General features: G+C 42.8%; 2 long non-coding RNA genes across 3 annotated transcripts in view; one reads left to right on the top strand and one right to left on the bottom strand.

Moving 5' to 3' along the window:
• Positions 1–17490, top strand: part of LOC121540601 — a 111836-nt gene extending 94346 nt beyond the window's left edge. Inside the window, exons 3-4 of one of the 2 annotated variants that reach the window (XR_005995515.2) lie at positions 4633–4739; positions 16239–17490. This is a non-coding gene — a long non-coding RNA (uncharacterized LOC121540601). The remainder of the gene's footprint in view (positions 1–4632; positions 4740–16238) is intronic. The other variant, XR_005995514.2, reaches the window with a different exon arrangement.
• On the bottom strand, positions 367–1570 carry LOC121540602. The gene is made up of 2 exons (XR_005995517.2): positions 1407–1570; positions 367–1192 (listed from the first exon to the last, which is right to left on the bottom strand). It is a non-coding gene; the product is annotated as an uncharacterized LOC121540602 (long non-coding RNA).
• Positions 17491–19792: the final 2302 nt, after the last annotated feature.

Consider the following 19792-nt stretch of genomic DNA (forward strand, 5'->3'; position numbering starts at 1 on the left):
TAGCATTTCAAAACCAGGAACATAGCTTTGACTAACAGGTTGGATATTTACTTTAAACTTTATTAACCATTTTAATCTATTGTGATATTATCTAAAGATTCTAAAAGTTCATGCTGACTGAGATACATAGCAGTCCGTAGCATTCCATAATTATTAAACAATAGGGTTAAGAAATCCCTTCAAATATACTACAGAAGGAATAGTTACATTTATCTCCCTGTCCTCCCTCCGAGCTTTTTTCTGTTGTACTAGGACGTCGTTTTTTAAAGCGGTAGTGTTTGCCAAAGTTCTTACGCACACCTGTGTAAGAAAGCATTCCTTAAAATATATCTAAGTTAAAAAATAACTTTATGGAAACGTGGCATCTTAAAATTGCTTAATTTATTATTTAAAAGGTGTTTAAAGAAAGCATGGTTAAGGTAATTTACAATTATAAAACACAACGTAAAATATAATAATTACATATATAATTACATATATAAATAAATGTATCAATATAATTCATTACAGACAAATGCAACCAGAGTAGAGAAGAGGGGAACGAGGTAGAGGCACACAGTCGTAAAAGTTGGCATCCTCCCAAAACCAAAACCCTATCCTCAAGTGAACTTCTTGCAAATGCTGCGCTACATGCACACTAAGCTAAATGATTACTACAGACCGTTCCAAACCAACATCTAAAACAAATTCATAGTTCCATGTCCATTTCCCCCACTGTATGTCCTCTACTGAAACTGAGCAGGTTTGTGCATACAAAAAATACAGATTCTTAATATATATCTACAATATCCACAAACTGTATGTTTAAACCTATATGTTTAAACGCGAAGACGTGAGTTTTTCAATTGGTTAAAACACATGGCGAGATGTGACGTGAGGCTGCAGTGCTTTGGATTGGGTTCTAGGGTTCTAGGGTTCTAGCTCATTCCAAAGCAGACACATCCAACCCATTTTGTGTCGTTTTTTAAAAAGAAGACTAGAGAGACTGTTAATAACGCCCTAACTTGGTTGCACCATTTCTTCAGTAAGTAAACACAAACAATGTTTTTTTCACCCTGCTAGCCGAAGGTCCATTGTGAATGTGGCCACCTGTGTCTTATTGAACCTTGTCATGAAGAGAGGAGGAGAGGGGAGAGTCCTCGGAGTGAGCAAGCGGAGGAGCCACCGGTCGGTCGGTTGTTGCTGTGCGGTTCTAGCGAGGGAGAGAGAGAGCCAGCGATGAAAGGAACGGGGTGGCTGCGTTAGGAAAAGTGCCCCTCACAGACACACTCCGCAGAGGAGACGGAAACCCTGCAGCAGCAGCCATGTTGGGTAGTTCTGTCTGAGCTAACCTAACAGCACAAATGTACTCCACAAACCAACAGAAGGTTACACAGTAAAATAAGCAAAATTAGAGTTTTCCCCACCTTTATTTTCTGCTAGGCATGCAGTCCTCTGCTCTCCTCCTTTACTTCTCATGTGGCATTAAAGACACAAGGCATCCAAATAAGTCCTCAAGAGGAGACATGCAGAGATTTGACAGTTTTCCTTTTTCTGTCTTTCTCTCTTTTTAGAGCTCCTGATACTTCGGGGGTGGAAGCGTGTGAGCCCAGCCTTTGCCGTTTTTGGAACCAGAGCCAAAAGACGCAGGAAGTTGTTTTACAATAGCGTTACAGTAATCTGCCACAAATGGGAAAAGCCAAATGCTGGTGGCAGAGTGGAGAAGGTGGCAGGACAGAGAGAGAGAAGCAGGGAGAGAGGATGGGCGAGAAGGAGTATAAAAAAGACTGAGATAGGCAGACAGACGTGAATGAAAAGAATAATCAGTATGAACTAAGATGGAGGACTGGTCTGCCATGTTGTTTTGTAGTCCTGTAGTACATAATTGTGTGTATGTGTGTATGTGTGTGTTTGTGTGTGTGTGTGCGCACGCTCAAACAGCAGGGTTTAGGGAGGGTGGAGTGCGTCACGATGCAGGACTCTAGACGATTCCAGGGTAAGGGATAGTTTAGACCCAAATACACTCAACAATCTTTTCCTATTGGTTTCAAATATGATACATTTTTAGTCAGTACAGCTATAGTTCCTGGGTTATTTGGATAAGCTATCCTCTGCCTTTTTACCCAGGACAAATCAGAACCACTCGTATTTTCTATGAATTCTCTATTGTAATCACGGCAGCTGTTTTTCTTCCAGAAAAGCAGTGAGGTCTCATACAAAATGGTTATCAGGCTTTTGACTCCTTGCCAAAATAGCTGTAAGGGTCGTGCAATGTTTAGCCCCTCGGAGTGACCGAGCCAGGGCAGGAGGAGGAGGGTCTTGCTGTACTGTAACTCTACTAACCCTGCTCTCTGCCCTGCCACGTGCTACACTACAGTATCATACGCAAGTAGCTTATGTTTTTCCGTGTGTGCTTTTGTCTTCTCCATGCTGCTTTCACGCTAGCTGCTGTGGCATGCTAAAGAGTTAATACTCTGTCTGTGAGTCGTGGCTGGCTGCAGAATGTGATCCAGACAGGCTGTTGCAGCTTGACGAGAGAGAGAGCTAAGAGTACTGTACTGTACTGTACTAGATAAAGTTAATAATTGAACCTGCTCTCAGAAGTGTTGCATATTTCAAGTTCCTTATCCACTTTGAGTGTTTGTCTGTTCTCTTTTCTCTCTCTCTCTCTCTCTCTCTCTCTCTCTCTCTCTCTCTCTCTCTCTCTCTCTCTCTCTCTCTCTCTCTCTCTCTCTCTCTCTCTCTCTCTCTCTCTCTCTCTCTCTCTATCTTTTCTCTCTCTCTTTCTCTCTCTCTTTCTCTCTCTTTCTCTCTCTTTTCTCTCTCTTTCTGATCTTCTCTGTAGTTGATTGCCGGGGTGTAGAGTGTGCTAGTATGGCGTGCGTCTGCGCACTGCCGGAAGAGTGGATTTCTGTGTCATTCTTCCTCCTCTACCCCCTCCCACCCTTGCCTGCTTTCCGCCCTCCCACTCTCCCCTCTCTCTCTCTCTCTCTCTCGCTTTCCGTCTCGGCCTCCATCTCCCTCCCTTCTTTCTCTCTCCCTCCCTCTCGCTCTCTCGAGTGCAAATACAGTTCCTTGCCGTGTTGGACGTGTGATCAAGAAGTGTCTGGCTCTCGCGCTCTGCCGCACCTCCTATTTCATCATCAGTCGAGCTTTTCTCTGCTTCGCTCTGTGCTTGTTCTCTCCTCCTCTCCTCTCATCTCTTCTCTTCTCTTCTCTCGCTCGCTCTCCTTCTCTTAGCTCCAGCTGCATGCGAGGGAGAGACTCTGGCTCTGTGGGGAGGAAAAAAGAAAAAGAAAATAAGTCTGCTGCTATTTCTCCAGTCAGGGCCTCCCCACAGCCCGCCCTTCCACAGAGGGACATTTTTTACTACTAGCTGGATTTTAACCCTCTGCCTCCAACTGTATGCACAGTGGCTCTGCAAAAACCTGGCAGCAAGATGCTTTTTGGGGGCCTTTTCGTAGTTTTGCACGCCGTTTTTTGCGGCAGTTTGTATCTTGGTGTTATTTATCCTATTTTGTGTTATTTTTTCATCTGCATTGTTACCCAGAGTTGTGTATTCTTCTGTGAAAGAGTTGTGTTGGCGTTTATTTTAAATATCTTCTTATTTTTGTCGTCATTTTGTCGTTTTTGTCTCACGCCACATGAAGGGCCTTCTTCCTCCTGGAGATGTGTGCGTACGGGCGCCATTCCATTCCTGCTGGGTTAAGCCCTCTTCTTCACGCTCTTCCTCCTAGTGACTGTCTGTGGGTGACAAGCAGGAGAACGTGTCCAGTCTCTGAGCGTGTTGCACATCTGCGTGTTAAAGACATGCTCTTCATGAGCGCCAGCAACTCTCTCGCCTAGAAGTACTGCACCTCCCTCTTCTTCCTTGCTTTCCCTGTGTCTCTCCCTCTTGCTCCCTCTCTTTCCCTCCCTCGTTCTCTCTCTCTCTCTCTCTCTAGCTGACTCTTTCTCCCGATAGGGGAGTGAATGCTGTGTTGGGCTGGAGCTCGTTCTGGGACAGGTGCCTCCCCTCAAAAAAGACAGAAAAAGGCAATGACAGAAAATGCTGATTAATTTGTTTTATTTTTTTGCAGCAAAAACATAAGAAGTGACCGTTGTTTTGCGCCACCGATGCATGTTTGAGTTAAGTATTGTAACTGATTTTAGGGGCTGAGACAGCTTGGGAAATGGAGGTTTGAATACTTACTGTAACTGCACTTAGTCTGGTAGCGAAGGCATTCGAGTTGGAAAGACGGAGGGAGGGAGGGAGGGAGGGAGGGGGGTTCCTTTTTCAGACTGCTGAATTATTCGTGTGGGCAGCCAAGGCTGTGACTGGACTGGTTGTGCTATTTGCATGCATCAGACATGCTGTTTGTCTGTTTGCTAACATTCCTCATTCAAAGACTTGTTAACTAGCAGACGGCTTAGCTGGAGCCTTCCAGACAGCCTCATGGCCTCCTATTGTTGCAGGCACGCCAGGCCTGGGCCCAGTCCACGGCAGCCAGGCGAGGTAGCAGCAGCCGTGGGCTTGGGCTCTGGGCTGGGGCTTGGCTGGGCTGCGAGGGGGACTGCCTGGAGAGTCACTGGGCCTGCCTGCTTGCCTGGCTGGCTGCTTTACCAGAGCTGCCGGGGACACAGAGGCTGATGGATTTCTGTTCTCCTCAACAGATATGTGGATCCCGCAGGAAAAAAAGAGAGGAAGAGAGAAGCTGCTTAGAATTTCACCTCCGGATTCGTAACGTTTCGGAATCGCCTCTACTGTGGAATATCTGTAGGTAATACCTGTTTCTCTATGTGTGTGTGTGTGTGTGTGAGTCTATTCATTGTGTACATGTGTTGAATTCCCTTTAGTATAATTTAAGTGTATTACTCTTTGTTCTCTTTGTACAAAATAGTGGACTTCATACGCGCTACAGTTTTTATCGCAATCGGAAGCCATTACATATAGTTGTGTATTGCACAAATTACTTTATATCGGTTATAAAATTGTTTAATTCATGGCAAATTACTATTTATTACTACTCAAACTCAAAAAGTATAATACTGTGACTTCCGCTCAAAATCTAGAAAAATCTGTGTTTTTCTTCAAACCAGAGGGATCCGTTAATAGTGCGTTGATTACTGCCAAGTTAATCTGATTTCGTGGTAATCATTGGGTCTGTGGAAGGCCACATTTGTGGAGATATTTAATGTGAGTGATGCGGTTTTGGGTTAGGTGTGTGTGGAGTGATACATCGTGGCACCCAATTTGGTCAAAAATCGATGTAAATTAGGGTTGGGTTGAAATTATGAGTTATTCCAATTTTGTCGTATTCACAGGCGTATTTGTTGTTCGTCGAAGACCTGATTTAAACTGATACGATTTATTTATTCTGCATGGTAATTTTGAGCAACAGGAGAAGGCACGTGACTGGCTCCTATGCCTTTCTCATATTCCTTATATTTCTCTGCACAGCAGCATACATACCTACAAAAAACATACACTTTCAATACACAATCGCAGTTATAATACAAATAGTAACAAGTCACGTCCCTGCAATGCACAGACATTTCCCTCTGATAAATGATCCTCTCTTTACAGATCTTAAGCTAATATTGAAGCAAATAAGTCAATCTGACAATTATTTCCTTGTAATATAAAATGTCTTATTCAGTGTGTCAGGATCTGCTCATTATAATAAGGTTGCTGTCATTTTGTGATACATTTAGCAGCTCCAAAATAAATGAGAACGGAATTATCTAGCGATAATAATAATTCATACTAGATATTATATGTTGTTGGCACAAAATGTAGTTTTAGCAGATTACACTCAATACCCATGTTTTCCCCAATACCCTTAAATTGTAAGTAATTATGATATCATGAGAACCTACGATATTTCACTTAATGGACAATCAAACTGAGGATACAAGCTTTATACTCAATGATGTGAAATGCCTATCTGTGAGGTAATGAGCAGTATTTCATGGTTTTCATGAAGAAGAGGAATTAGGCTACATTAGACGTTGAACTTGCACTGTTGTTTAGTGAATTTGTTGATTGATAACACAGTGCCACCGATGGAGGATAACACAGTGCCACCGACGCGGCCCACTACCAAGGACTGTGGGCTCTCCTTCTCCGTAGCCGACGTGAGTAAGACATTTAAGCATGTTAACCCCCGCAAGGCTGCCGGCCCAGACGGCATCCCTAGCCGCGTCCTCAGAGCATGTGCAGACCAGCTGGGTTTACGGACATATTCAATCTCTCCCTATCCCAGTCTGCTGTCCCCACATGCTTCAAGATGGCCGCCATTGTTCCTGTACCCAAGAAAGCAAAGGTAACTGAACTAAATGACTATCGCCCCGTCTTTGAGAGACTAGTCAAGGATCATATCACCTCTACCTTACCTGTCACCCTAGACCCACTTCAATTTGCTTACCGCCCCAATAGATCCACAGACGATGCAATCGCCATCACACTGCACACAGCCCTATCCCATCTGGACAAGAGGAATATCTTTGTAAGAATGCTGTTCATTGACTATAGCTCAGCATTCAACACCATAGTACCCTCCAAGCTCATCATTAAGCTTGAGGCCCTGGGTCTGAACCCCGCCCTGTGTAACTGGGTCCTGGACTTCCTGACGGGCCGCCCCCAGGTGGTGAAGGTAGGAAACAACATCTCCACTTCGCTGATCCTCAACACTGGGGCCCCACAAGGGTGCGTGCCCAGCCCCTCCTGTACTCCCTGTCCACCCATGACTGCGTGACCAAGCACGCCTCCGACTCAATCATCAAGGTTGCAGACGACCCAACAGTAGTAGGCTTGATTACCAACAATGACGAGACAGCCTACAGGGAGGAGGTGAGGGCTCTGGGATGGGGAAAATAACCTCTCACTCAACGTCAACAAAACAAAGGAGATGATCGTGGACTTCAGGAAACAGCAGAGGGTGCACCCCCCTATCCACATCGACGGGACCGCAGTGGAGAAGGTGGAAAGCTTCATGTTCCTTGGCGTACACATCACTAACAAAGTTAAATGGTCCACCCACACAGACAGTGTGGTGAAGAAGGCGCACAGAGCCTCTTGAACCTCACGAGGCTGAAGAAATTTGTCTTGGCATCTAAAACCCTCACAAACTTTTACAGATGCACAATTGAGAGCATCCTGTCGGGCTGTATCAACGCCTGGTATGGCAACTGCACCACCCGCAACCGCAGGGCTCTCCAGAGGGTGGTGCGGTCTGCCGAAAGCATTACCAGGGGCAAACTACCTGCCCTCCAGGACACCTACAACACCCGATGTCACAGGAAGGCCAAAAAGATCTTCAAGGACATCAACCACCCAAGCCACTGCCTGTTCACCCCGCTATCATCCAGAAGGCGAGGTCAGTACAGGTGCATCAAAGCTGGGACCGAGAGAATGAAAAACAGCTTCTATCTCAAGGCCATCAGACTGTTAAATAGCCATCACTAGCACACTTTAAGAAATGGAACACTAGTCACTTTAATAATGTTTACATATCTTGCATTACTCATCTCATATGTATATACTGTATTCTATAAGTCGATGCCGCTCTGTCATTGCTTGTCCATATATGTATATATTCTTAAATTCGATTCCTTACTTAGATTTGTGTGTATTGGGTATATGTTGTGAAATTGTTAGATATTACTTGTTAGATATTACTGCACTGTCGGAGCTAGAAGCACAAGCATTTCGCTACACCCGCAATAACACGTGTATGTGACGAATAAGATTTGATTTGATAGACAAATCTGCTTTATAAAAAGCATAGGCTTACTTATTAGCTCCTATCCGCATTTTCAAATAATGAGCGGGAGGCCTGTACTGACAGGCTTCTATAGTTGTTTGTATTCAGTCTATTACATATATGGAACTTCATGGTCATGGAGGTAGGCCTGATTTACCCATGGATATCCTGTATGTGCCCACTTGCTAACCCCCAATAGTGCATGAATTTGGCTGGCAGTTGAATGCGCTACCCCGCCCCTAAGGCCTTTTGGCGGGGATGGCAGTCTTCCAGGGGTAGCTAACACCATTGCATGTGGAGGGGCAGATGGTTTGCAGTATTTTTTCTCTCTCTCTCTCTCTCTCTCTCTCTCTCTCTCTCTCTCTCTCTCTCTCTCTCTCTCTCTCTCTCTCTCTGTAACACTATACCTGCCCAATCATAGATCCTGGACAGCCCTTACTTCACATATGGGCATTGTAGTCCAGTATACTGTACGGTAGGTACACACAGATACAAAGAAGAATTTGGGCAGACTCAGCACACAAATGTGCGCATGTACTGTACACACACACACACACACACACACACACACACACACACACACACACACACACACAGACCGGTAAAAAATTTAAAGCTGCACTGAAAATGTCAAAATGATTCTTTCCTGTCAATTTCTAATAATTAACCATTGAATAAATGTTGCTAACTTGATAGTTATCTATCTTGCCTTATTACTGTGTGTGTATACTGTGAACTGTATGTAAGCATGCCCCCGGTGTAAAATAGGCAAGTCTATGTATTTGTACTTGAGCATTAATTTGAATTTGTACTTAAACTTGCATTTTCACTGGGTTTGCTTTTTGATTGACGTGTAGTGATGCTGGTCCTACAGATGCCATAGCATTTCAACATCATATCTGTTTTTGCAGGGAAACCAAACTGAGGAGTAGTTTATTATAGTGCTGTCCCACTGGGACAGACGTCCTTTCAACGTCTAGTTTTGGTTTGCATTTGGTTGAGTTGTTAAGTAATGTGAATTCAACGTGAAATCAACAAAACATGTCACCATGTCATTCGATTTAAGTTAAAAGTTGGGTAAAAAAAGTTTAAATTCCCTTACGTTGATTACTTTTTTCAAATCCAATCAATGTTTTTGTTGGAATGACATGGAAACAATGTTGATTCAACCAGGTTTTGCCCAGTGGGATGTGGCTTGTAACAGTTATTGAAATCAGGTGATAGGATTATATATGAAATATTTGTTTATAATGCCCCAACCTTGATGTTTGGTTTTCATTCTTTTCATAGCTATACATAATAGGTCTACTGTGTTATATTTTCATTACAAAGAGATATTTTGACAAAATGTTATATAAATTGATTACCGTTAATGCAAGGTGCTTTGAAAGTATAGTAATAAGTAGCCATTTCCTTCTTTTTTTTAAAGAAGAGTTACATTTACATTTTAGTCATTTAGCAGACGCTCTTATCCAGAGCGACTTAGAGTTGCGTCTCATATACTGTATTGTATATCACTAGCTACCAAGATGCTGTCCCATGTTATGTACAGTCATTCAAATACATAAGAAATACAGGGCAAATAGACACATCCAATGCAGCTGTGACGGTATGCTGCTGGAATGCAAAATGCTGCTCTATGTACGGTGATGCTAAACGTAATAACTGAAAATGCCGGTAGACATTTGATCCTTGTTGAATACAGATATTGTGTGTGTCCCCCCCTTCCGGGAAAATAATTTTGTAGAAGGACTGTGAGAAGGTAATTTCTGGAGACTTTTTAAAATGACATTCTACTCCAAAAAGAATGAAAATAAAATTATGTTGACATCTATAATCCCCCCCCCCCCCAGAGATGGAAAAAAATATTTTAGGGATAACTCTTTTACCATAGTCTATACATGGCACCATACTAGAGTATATTACCAGGCATGTGTGCTATTAGAAATAAGCAAGTTTTTTTCTGGATCAAAAATGTGCTATATTTATAGAATCCTACAATTCCATGGAGCTGAGAGGGGAAAAAAAGCGTAATTTTAAAGCACATTTTTCAGCAATTCAACACATTTTGCCATGGCTAATTCTATGGTCTTATGCTGAAACATTATAACAAAATCAATTGTGACCCCAAGCATGTGCCCTGCGTGCCCGGTCAGTAATCCCGCCATGCCAAATCGTTTTTAGCTTTTATTTCTAGTTCTCAAAGATTATATTATAGAAAAATATATATGTAAATGATTTTCAGTTCACACTGAAAGTGTTTTTTTAGTTTTGGGTGTGGGGCCATCAATTCTTTGGTGCACCACTGCTAAATGAATACAGGGGAAACAGTGTGATCCCCTAAAACATTCAGTATATTATTATCCCCTTTTGTTATTATATTGTGTTTAATTTTGATACATTTGGGGAAATTACATAGATCAATGCTATTTCACAGAATTGTAAGATAAAAATTATGTGTGTGTGTGTGTGTGTGTGTGTGTGCGTGTGTGAGAGAGACTCATTACATGGTCATTACAGTCATTACATTTATATATATATTTCATAATCACAGTCTGTTAGCTTTGTTCCTCTCTATTGGATCATCTCATATTTCTCATCACAAAAATCATTTGGACAGAGTTTCTCTTCTGAGTAGTTAGAACGAGTATGATCAACCCAATCATTTGGACAGAGTTTCTCTTCTGAGTAGTTAGAACGAGTATGATCAACCCAATTATTTGGACAGAGTTTCTCTTCTGAGTAGTTAGAACGAGTATGATCAACCCAATCATTTGGACAGAGTTTCTCTTCTGAGTAGTTAGAACGAGTATGATCAACCCAATCATTTGGACAGAGTTTCTCTTCTGAGTAGTTAGAACGAGTATGATCAACCCAATCATTTTTAACTGTTAATAATTCACAGTCATCACAATTTTGCTTGTCTATCATTAGTCAAATATGTATATTTCTCTGTTTAAATTCAAATGGGTCTTTAGCAGTAACTCTGGTTCGGAAATGTAGACTACTGCATATTGCCTCCCACATTTCAGCTAATAATATTTAATTGTTGCCTATAGATTTTAAATTCTTACTCAATTTAGTTGTCACAATAAAACCATTAATTCTCAGTTAATTAAATCGATTTTGGTGGAAGATAGAGATTAGCCTCTTGTTTGGCATCGCAAGCCTAGAGCAATGCGTACATTGTTAATTAATGTAAGGAATAGGCCTACTGTACAATTCTGATTCATAATTCATACGACGCTGGGAATCATAATTCATTTCAACACATAACGTTTTGGTTATTGAGAAATATGTATTGATCTGAAAACGATGTTTGTCCTGAGCAAATTGGATTGATGCTGAATGGCTGAATTAAATTTAACCCTGTGCTTACAGTAGGCCTACATTTTGTCCACAGTAGCTAGGTTTCAGCATATGAAGTGTATTTTTACGCAAATGGTCTGTGGTTTGACTCATGTGACACACTGTTCAATGTTTTCTTACCAATGCTACTCATGCTGAAAGTGAATCATCCACCAGCACAACATAACCATAAACCACCAGTACTTTGCTTAATTTGTTAAATGGAGAAATTGGTATTTAGAATAATTTGATTTCTGTTCATTACAGAGGTTGTAGTATTAGTGATTTCCATCCAATATTTTTCATTCCAGATGTTAAGCACATATCTGAGGATGGTGGCCATCATTGAAACAAAATGCTCACCACAAATTCAATTTCTACAATAACGAAGCTAGAAATGATGCGACTGATTCAACTAGCCATTACTCCTTTTCAGGGGCGCAACTTTGGTTTAGAAGGGGACATTATTTGTATTTATTTTTATCCAGTCAGATAAACACTCCAAACAGCCAAAGCACACCGTTGCCTCGTTTTGTATCACATTCCAATGATAAAACTGGGGGGGGGACAAAAATGCAATTTCAGAATGTGGGGGGGACATGTCCCCCCCCCCCCGTTCCCAGTGAAAGTTGCGCCCCTGCTCCTTTTGACATTTAGTGCACTGTATTATTTTTAAAAGGTTTTCTTTCATCTAATCAGCAGACCAGTAAGCCTAAATGCAGTCTAGTGTTTAGTGTCATTTTCAATCTAGGCTTGAATTATTTTGTTTAAGGATTTCTGTAATGTACTGTATCTATTAGATTACAAAAAAATTACATCACTTTTTGAGTTACGAATATAAAACAATGTAGCTATTAAATTGGCCACGCATGCTGTGCTGGGTAGAGCTTTATTTAGGTTTTGGCTAGCTGTTGGTGTTAGCTTTGGCAATATTGACAATGTCTTTTGCAGCCGTGTGCATGTTTCCTCAGCTAGATATGAGTACAGTATTTGATATGTGTATAGATATGACTACAGTATGATGTACAGTATTTTACTTTGCAGGATTTGTGACGATACTTAGGCCTAGATATTTAGACTGTATTTTTTAGAAGAGTTAACTCTGTACTGTATATAGGCATATATGCCCAGACACATAGGAATATGATGAGCTTGCAGTTCCACCTAGCCAGTTTGTATGTCACTGACAGATTGCATAAGTCAACACTGTGGTTCGTTCATGATCAGCTCAAACAAGTCACTACTAGTTGGAAGAATCTAAATGGACTTAGATGTTCAACTCTTACTATTATGACATTTAGTTGATAGGAGGAACAACCGTGGTACTTAGACCTGCATCATACTGACCAGTGAGTCACAAGGGACGACCAGTATTTAGCTATTAAATACACAGAATCCAGCAGTCAACAGTGTTCCTAAATGTATGTTCTTTGTTTGTTTGTTTTCAGTACCATTTATGTTTTATTAATCAGGCAATTCTAGAGTTCAATTGTATTCTGCCATGTGAATGAATTCATTTAACTTGGTATGTTTAAGGCTGGGCCGCCGGCTCAGTTATAGATTGTGTAGACTAGCTTGCCAGGCTTACAGCCCTAGGGTGAAGGAGACTATAGACTAAAGAGTGGGTAACAGTGGCCACTATAGGTCCTCTAGTCTCAGTGTAAAGCAGGATTCTATACAATACACTGGGGCCAGAGAAGGCCGAAGCAGAGCAGAGACTGTGAAGGTTTCCCCTCAGACCCCCTACCTCTCCTCTCCTCTCTCCTCACACATGGAAGCCATTAGCCCATTACACCGCTCAACACTGAGAATTGGGGGCCATTTCATTCTCTCTGCGTTTATCGGGATGTCAGCTGGGACGTCACATGCGATTTATCCATGAAACCACACGAGCTCTGCAGAGACGCTGAGCACAGTAATAATGACATAATATTGGACTGGGGGAGAGTTTGGGGATGATGTAGATTTTCCTCCCCTAACGCTATAAGTCCCCCATGTAGGCCTTTTTGGCTTAACTTTGAACTGCACGCGATCAGTTTACCTCAGCAGACCTAATGAGCAAGGTCAAATGAGCGAATCAAATCACCAGCAAAATAAACTTGTGTGCACTTAGTTTCTTGCAGTTGGGCTAGTTTCAGATAGTAGATAGTCATGTTTTAGAGAGTTTGTAATTGGTTGTGTACCACATCCAAAGGGCCCCTACCATATGCATGGTTTGGATGGATACTTGTTTTATGTACCTGCCAGTCTGAGCGATATTCCAGATAGCATTCAGGCTGAGAGCCTCTCCTAGCTTTTCTTCCAGCACTCATATATTATCTCCCTTTTTTGGCCTCAGTCGTCGCCATGGTGATTTTGTCATAGACAAATTGCAGACTCTGCAGAAGTGTAAAGTTAGAGGTAGGCTACTGGAGCAGAGTGTCGGAAGGCTTTTCCAGAAATCTCCCCCTTGCTATTTTATCCACTCCATTCCCTCTCCTCTCCTCACCACCATTTTCTCAAACTAAGCAGCGCTAGTAGAATAGTGAATTGAATGAGTGTATTTACTAAGATCAAAACATCTGTAAATGTAATGTAATGTCTTGATTAGCTCAGTTGGTAGATCATGGCGCTTGCAACGCTAGGGTTGTGGGTTCGATTAACACGGGGGGCCAGTATGAAAAATGTATGCACTCACTAACTGTAAGTCGCTCTGGATAAGAGTGTCTGCTAAATGACTAAAATGTAAAAATGTAAATGATAGTGACATTTATGTAATTTATTGCAAAAATAGTTCATATTTGTATAGTAAAAGGTGTTGTGGAAATGCATGTAGTCATAGAAAAAGTGAATACCCTCTCACAAAGAAAACCAATATGGACTAATGTTCTTCCTTTCAGTTTGGAGAATACAATTAAAGTAGTTTGGCATTATTTGTGAAGCCTTTATAGCTCAAATGGTTGTGTATTACTGTGCCATCATACACAGCACACATACAATGAGTATACAAAACATTAGACTGACCAGGTGAATCCAGGTGAAAGCTATGAACTCTTATTAATGACACTTGTTAAATCCACTTCAATCAGTGTAAATGAAGGGGAGGAGACAGGTTAAAGAAGGAATTTTAAGCCTTGAGACAATTGAGACATGGATTGTGTATGTGTGCCATTTAGAGGGTGAATGGGCAAGATAAAAAATGTATGTGCCTTTGAACGGGGTATGGTAGTAGGTGCCAGGTGCACCGGTTTGTGTCAAGAACTGCAACGCTGCTGGGTTTTTCACGCTCAACAGTTTCCCTGTGTATCAAGAATGGTCCACCACCCAAAGGACATCCAGTCAAGTTGACACAACTGTGGTGTTCCTTATGTTTGGTGTAGTCAGTGTCCCCTGTCCTCTGCAGTCGGCACCTACTTCTTCAAGCCCTTCGACTCGTCAACACACACACACACACACAAATCAGTACCATGGGCAGCCACATGATATTTAGCAACATAGATTGGACTAAATTGTTTTTTGGTATCTTTAAGTTTGTTTTCAGTGTATTAAACTAAGCATATATAGCCTTGTTGATTTGATGTTTAAATGTTTATGTTGAAATGGTGCAGGAATAGCGGAGGCAGTGCTCCTGTTGTCTTTGTGCCGACTTGCGGTAACTCTGTGGTTCTAAATTAGTAGTTGTTTAGTAAACTGTCAAACATTTAGTTCCACTGTCTCTGCTCCACCCATGTTTCTCCGTGGTCACAGGAGTTGGGTTACTCACAGCAGGGCCATAAACATGCACTGGCGTAGAACCAGTTCACTCAGCTGTAATTACAAACGTTAAAAACAATATATAAAAGACCCCTGGCTGCCTTGACAAGACTACGTACTCCAACTGCAAGTAGTGCCCTTGTATAGAATGATCACCATTCAGCAGCACGGCTAAGTGGAGGCTGGTAATTGGTGCTCCTCTCCTCCAGTCCAATAGGGACAGCCGATGCTACCACAGGAATCCTCTTCTCCTCCTAGCTTTGTGGAGAGTTGACTATGATGTTGAAGTAACTACCCCTATCCTTTCCCCTTTTCACCGCCACACACTCGCTCTCACATGGGAGATCTGTAGGCACACTCACACACACACACACACACACACACACACACACACACACACACACACACACGCACACACACACACACACACACACACACACACACACACACACACACACACACACACACACACACACACACACACACACACACACTCATATGCAACGAGTTGGTGACATAACACAATACCAGGCTGTGGACACGCTGGGTCCATACTTACGAACTCCATGCATTTTAGAACTATATTAGCTGTTAGCTTTTCCCATAGGAAAACATGTCACAATTAGCTGCCTTGCTACCACGAGTCACGCGTGCGCACTTATATTTCCGGGAACAAATAACGCATCAACCAATGAACGAACTAGACGGTAGCAGCGCACCAACCAATCAAAGTTCTTAATATAGGTCAATATGCGCTATAGAGAGAGATAGAAAATCATCCATATTCAAAGTTTAGCTGTTCCACAAGGTCTCGTGGGAGCAAGGCTGGCTAATTGTGATATGTTTACCTATGGGAAACGCTAACAGCTACTTTAGTTGTTCTAAAAATTTTACACAGAGGGTTAACTCAGAGTTTAGTATGGACCCATTGAGGCCGGTGTGGTGGTGTGGGTGTTGGTGTTAGTCTTGGAGTTGTTGTTGGCATTAGTGTTGGTATTAGTGGTGTTGTTGTGGTTCCTGGGATTTATGTTTGTGTTGGTGCTCGTGCGGATGCAGGTTTTTGTGTTGGTGTTGACTGGTCATGCGGCACAGAAAGTTGGCGTGTGTTCAGTGTTCAGCGGAGGGAGCAGAGAGGGTGTGGTGTGGTACATGCTCCACTAATGAATTTCCTTAGCCAGGCAAGACAGTGGGGAGACCATGGGGAGACCGTTGGGAGACCTTGGGGAGACTGTGGGGTGAGCTTATTTGTCAACAGACTACAGAGACTGGAGGCCCTGCAAACAGACTGATCTCTCTCTCTCTCTCTCTCTCTCTCTCTATCGCTCTCTCTCTCGCTTTCTCTCTCTCTCTCTCTCTCTCTCTCTCTCTCTCTCTCTCTCTCTCTCTCTCTCTCTCTCTCTCTCTCTCTCTCTCTCTCTCTCTCTCTCTCTCTAGGCTGCATGACTTAGACCTCGGCCGATGGCACAGGACTTTTGGCCAAGCAGAGAACCCCATGGTCAGACAGATGGCCCTAGCAGTAAGTAACATATTGTAAGCTATTTTATATTATATCATATGTTATCTCTATCCTATCTCTCTGCTGTGCCTGGAGCCGTTACAAAATGGCGTCCGCTCTCTACCTCCAGCTCCCTGCAGCTCTCCTATCCATTTTGTGTTCCTCTGCCAAAGTAGTCAGATAGCAGGATGAGAGGAGAGGGAGAGAGAGAGGGAGAGTTCAAGTGAAGGGATAGGTTAGGCTAGAAAGGACGTAGAAAAGAAGAGGGCACTAGTCCAGAGGTTACTGGGGGGGGGAGAGGGGTGTTATTGTACAGCGACTGGAAGCTATACAGAATCTGGTCTTTCTTATTGGAGGTTTAATTGTTGCTGACTGACTGACTGACTGCATACAAACAAGAAGCCTTGCAGGCAGCGCTTCTGGACCCTTCCCAGCTCCTCTTCTCAAAGAGCTGACCTTGGGCAGACGCCATAAACTGTTATTTTCTACTGGCCCAAAATGTGCTGCAGCCTGCAGCTGCACAGACCTATGCCCCCCCACCCCAGCCCCCTCTGTACCTCGCCCCGACTCCCCCAGCAAGCCTGTGCCTGGCCTGGCCCGTAACACAACCTTCCTGTCATGCTTTCAGTGCAGAAGAGCAGGAGCAGGGGCCGCTCTAGCTCTATCCAATGCCCCTAATCGTTTCCCCTATGCCCTAGCTGTAGCTGCAGGCCCCAGCCCTAGCTCCAACCTCAACCTCAGCCCCAGTTCCAGCCCTATGCCCCATACCCCATCCTCAGCCAAGCCCCCAACCCCAGCTCCGAACCTGACCCCAACCTCAGCCCCAGTTCCAGCCCTATGCCCCATACACCATCCTCAGCCAAGCCCCCAACCCCAGCTCCGAACATGACCCCAACATCACCCCCAGTTCCAGCCCCATCCTCAGCCAAGCCCCAAGCCCCAGCTCCAAACTTGGCCCCAACCTCAGACCCAGGCTATCCTTAGACAGTACTGCCCATGGCTCTAGAAGTCTGCACATGCCAGGCATTCGATTACACAGGCATATGGTGTATAGATCCCATGCTGCTTAGCTTTAAGATCTAAGGTCAGACCTAAGATCCCTAAGACCACGGCTATAGGGAACCACACACCTCCTTATCTGATCTCTTTCGCAATGTGGGAAACAGCTTCAAAGACCCATGGGGGCCATACTTGCGAACATTAGAAAAAGTTTAAGTTCAAAGTTACGTTTAAGCATCAGCCAATTAAAATCGTTGACGTAGTTGCACGTGATTAGCTGTTCCCATTACATAAGCTTGCACATTTAGCCCTAGGCTAACCTCAGCAAGTGGCCGTGATTATTTCCTGTAACAATATCAGCCAATTAAAATCGTCAACGTAGTTGGACATGTTCCAACACTTGTTCATGGAAGCGTCCTTAACATAATTCCAACAGCACTTTCTGATAATCAAAGCAACTACATCACATTTGACTGACTGGTCAAATACATTTACATTTTAGTCATTTAGCAGACGCTGTTATCCAGAGCGACTTACAGTTAGTGAGTGCATACATTAATTTTTAATTTTTCATACTGGCCCCCCGTGGGAATTGAACCCACAACCCTGGCATTGCAAACGCCATGCTCTACCAACTGAGCTACATCCCTGCCGGCCATTCCCTCCCCTACCCTGGACGACGCTGGGCCAATTCTGCGCCGCCCCATGGGTCTCCCGGTCGCGGCCGGCTACGACAGAGCCTGGATTCGAACCAGGATCTCTAGTGGCACAGCTAGCACTGCGATGCAGTGCCTTAGACCACTGTGTAGAGCCTAGCTCCACATAATTGTCCAGATTGTGGCAAGGGTTTAAATCTCACATGAGTTTTTTCTCCCTTTGAAATGTAGAATTACATGTATTGTGTGTTGAAAAGCCAACAGCTTGAAAATGAAGATTAAGAATGAATTTAATAAGGAGCTACCTCGTTCTTCAGTCTTGCAGACAAACACACTTCTATGGCCTAATAATCATATTGCATAGGCTATATTACATGGACGTGTACACCTAAATGTAGGTCTACAACGTTTTATATGCATTTGTGTAATCATCTACTTTGTCACATATGTGTTATTTGACTCGAAGACAAGCATTACAAAGTGTAATACAGTTGGATTACAGGTTGCACTCTCATTAGCGTCCTACTGATGCAGTATTGTAGTTATTTTAAAGACGTTTATCGTGAGTCCGAATACGTTTCATGAGGAGCTTCACGTTGGAGTCCCTCTTGCAGACCGACATATAGGCTCCTGACACTGCTACATAAATAATCAATGCTACTGTAGTATAGGCTATATTACATAGACGTGTAGGCCTACACTTACATGTAAAATGTTGTATATGCATTACCAGCAGTGAACAGTGTTTTCCTTAATATAAAACAATTAATTGAAGTGAGGGGTCTCGAACCCATGGTTAATGAGCACTGACGTTTTCGAGTCAACCGCTTTAGCTTTGTGTGCCACAAGGAAAACAAGGACAGTTACGGTACATGAAACGGATAAGCACCAACATGGGATTTTGTCATATATGCAAAAACATAACGTCAGTGATGCTGCATTCGTAACCAAGTGAGAAGTGGGAATTTACCACATACGAATAGGAAAAATCCACTTGAACGGCCCTCCAATTGGTAATTCCTAGTGGGAAACTCATCTATCATTCTGAGCTCCCACTTCTCCCACATGCTGACCTCTGACATCGATAACTGTATTTTCAGCAGTTAAATGCAACAACAAAACATTATTTATAAAAATCTAATATGGTTTTTGAACACTATAATTTGTTTACAAGCATGATAGCTGTACTTTTGGTTCATGGTTTACCAAGCTTGTTGGTCATTAGCCAATCGGAATTTCTCAACGAGTTCAAAGTACATGAATGCATCCAACTGGTATTTACGACTTCACAACTGGTAAATTTCTGCCTCCCACTTGGTTACGAACAAAGCATAAGTATCCTAGTCAAGGATGCGATGATCATGCGGTATTGGCACTCTACACTTCAGACATACCAAGTGAAGCGGAACAAAAGTAAACCTTGAATTTGGAAGTTTAAATGTATCCCTCTGGTGGCGAAGTTGACCTATTTTATGAAATGCCATTGGTTTGTCAAGAAAAAGTTTAAGATCTTTGATAGGCTGATGAGCAATTTGTTACAGGAAATAATCACGGCCACCTGCCGAGGTTAGCATAGAGCTAAATGTGCAAGCTTATATAATGGGAACAGCTAACATGTAACCTTTGATCACGTGCAACTACGTCAACAATTTTAATTGGCTGATGCTTAAACTTAACCTTGAACTTAAACTATTTCTAATGTTCGCAAGTATGGCCCCATCATCTATGCTAAGATAACTAATGTTAGCAAACTCAGATGGTGCTCTCTTTTTAGTAATGTGGGAATCTATAGCCTATAGGCTACTGCCTGCATAGACTAGAGCCACATAGACTAGACA

Source organism: Coregonus clupeaformis, chromosome 26 (assembly GCF_020615455.1).
Source record: "Coregonus clupeaformis isolate EN_2021a chromosome 26, ASM2061545v1, whole genome shotgun sequence".
Lineage (NCBI taxonomy): Eukaryota > Metazoa > Chordata > Actinopteri > Salmoniformes > Salmonidae > Coregonus > Coregonus clupeaformis.